We start from the raw sequence: 2,946 nt of genomic DNA on the forward strand, positions 1-2,946 counted from the left end.
CCACAGTGTCATCCGTGACATCACTGGGTGCATCATGTTAGACATCATTCTATGTCTACATCCCCTCTTCTAAAACTCCTTATAGTGTAGTAGGTGAATATTGCCACTATGATTAATGCTACCAAATCGAATGTAGCGCTTTAATATTTGAAAACTTTGTAATATTAAACTTATTAGCGGTTCTTCTTGATAAATATAATTATTTTACCAATACAAGTTTGTCTTTGTTGAGTGATGGTAAGTGTAAAGGTGTATGCCTGCTTATAATTTTACTATAAGTAAAGATATATTGATGCTCAGTTAGAGGACTGTTTATTAATTAACAGGGTTTTGCCCTATTGATTATCATCTGTCATTGCAATGATGACAGAGGATTTTTCAAATTAATTTATTTAAAAAAAAACATCCAGAGACAGCGCTTCTAATAGGAGGCTGTCCCAGCCATGACCTTATTTACTGTTCAACGTTGGTTACTATGGCAAAGTGGCTAAACTAAGGTCACGCATGCGCAAAGCCACTTTGCTATAGTAACCGTAGGGGTGAGCAGGTAAGCATGCCGTGAGGGATCCGACGATACTTCTACCGCAATGCTCTCCTCATAGGATTCAATGGCTAATGCCATCTTCAGATGGAAAAAGTTTCTGCATTGGCTTAGGGCTTCATAAATAGGCCCCTAAATCCAAGGCCAATAGGCTGCAGCCTAGGGTGCAAGGCTATTGGGGGGCACAAGAGTTCTGGGGGTGCAAAATTGTTACAGGGAGACGTATGAACTGAAATTAATTTTAAAATTAGAATAGTTTTTCTCCAAAGTATAAAGAAAACATGAACGTTAAATGTAGTAAGGTTTTAATCTTGACATATTACCATGGTAACGGCTGTTGACAATCATTCATCCTTGAGCAGGCGCTTGAGGTCAACCAGGTAGGAGAGACAAGGACAGCGGGAGAAGCCTGTGTGATTACCCCCCAGTGGCTCAGTAAAAACACCAGCTTGTAGTAAATTTAAATAAAATTGTCTCGAAATAGCATTGGCAAGTTACTACTAAACTATTTTAAACTGTTTTTCATTTAAATAGAAGTTATCTTGGTGACTATAATTATACTACTAGATCATTTGATTCCTATTTTAGTTATATTGAAGTCTATTTATGACATGTTCGTATAAATCTAGAAAACATGTCATCAGGTTCCTCAGACACCTTAACAACAATACATATAATCAGGGGGAAATGGTTCCCTGTGTCTGCATAGACTGAGAGAGAAAAATAGGGACAGAATGAAAAACGGACAAAGTGATATATAAGCAGATTAAAAGTGAAGTAAGTGTAAGAAGAGAAGAAGATAAGAAGTGAGCCAAAGAAAGGTGTGAGTAAAAAGGAAAGTACTGAAAACAAATAAGCAGTATAGAGATCTGTGACATCACACTAAACAGACTGAGCTATGTACTGAGAACAGTGTGAGAGGAGAGAAAATAGAGAGGTCTGTGAATACACACAAAAGAGACTGTGTAATACAAAAGATCATCAGTTTATTTGGCGTAAAAAAGTAATTTATGGGCCCCAACCACGTGCAGCACTTCTACTAAATTCCTGTGCACAGTTCAACCCAGGACTGAGTGTAAAATATGGTAACGTTACCAGGGATAATATTGGTGCACCAAATGTTTTAGTTGAATATTAATGTTAAGTGATTTACCTGAAAATTGATTTATTATTATATGTTAAATGCTATTGTGCTCTATGTTGATCAAATGAGTGTTTTGTCATTGCCATTGAGTTGAAGGGGTCAGTGGCGCGGTTGCTTCCTAAAATTATCTTTACCGTATTATTATTAAACCCAAGTTATTTGTCCAATCCTTGTCCTTTTCATTGAAGAATTTATCTCCTGAGCACCGGATATCCGAATAAAAAAAAATGGAATCGTGTCTGGAGGCCAAGGTAAGGGAAGGGAAATTCCATCAGTACTCGGCCACCACATAACTTTGGCGTCACGAACAGGATCCGAGTGCATCAGGAGAGTAATACCTTCAGTGAAAAATGGATTAGCAACAAGGCGGGGGAACAGCGCAACCGGCAGGGCCCATAACCCTACCATACTATTTCGGGGCCCCATGGCTCCCGAAGTACAGCGGGGGGGACGACAAGCTACAGAAGGCTTCATTAACAGAATTTGAGAACAAACTGGAATACATGTTCCGACTATACCCGTTGAATGAACAGCAGAAAGTGGAGATCTTAATAGGGCAACTCACAGGGTCGGCGCTCAGAGAAGTAATCTCATGGGCGATGGACGACAAGAAAGAAGCGGCACAAGTTTTAAAAAAAAATTCCACAATGTTTGAGACAAGAACTCTTCCGGAGTTGAAGATGAAACTATATGCTCGCAAGCAACAACCGAACGAGACACTGCGGGACTATGCCCTGAGCCTACAAGAGATGTTAAGAGCCTGTCAGGCGCCGTTCCGCATGGCCGCCTGTCTGCTGACAGCGCGTCTGGTTGCATAGCAACCAGACGCATCACTTCCGGATCCCCCTGCCGTCCGACCTCTGGGTGTGATGATGCGCCCCGTTGCTAGGCAACGGGACGCTATGTGGATTCCCGGCGGCAGGTATGACAGCGCTGCAGCGCTGATTCTGATTGGGTTACCACAGTATTTAAACCTCTTCCTGCCCTCTCACCAGTGCCAGAGTATCAGGTCTTCCTGCCTCCAGCGTTTGTGTATACCAGTTGCTGTATTCGTTCCTGACTATCCTCGTGCTGCTTGTGACCTTTTGACCCGGACCGTTGACCACCCCTATTTGGATTCTGCCTTTGTACTGTTCTCCCTGAAAGTTACCGACCCGGCTTGCCTCACCATTCTTCTGGATTTCCCTTTGTATCTCTTCTACCTGAACGTTGCTGACCCGGCCTGTCTGACACCTCCTTGTATCTCGCTGTGGACTCTAGG

Source organism: Mixophyes fleayi, chromosome 1 (genome assembly GCF_038048845.1).
Source record: "Mixophyes fleayi isolate aMixFle1 chromosome 1, aMixFle1.hap1, whole genome shotgun sequence".
Classification (NCBI taxonomy): domain Eukaryota; kingdom Metazoa; phylum Chordata; class Amphibia; order Anura; family Limnodynastidae; genus Mixophyes; species Mixophyes fleayi.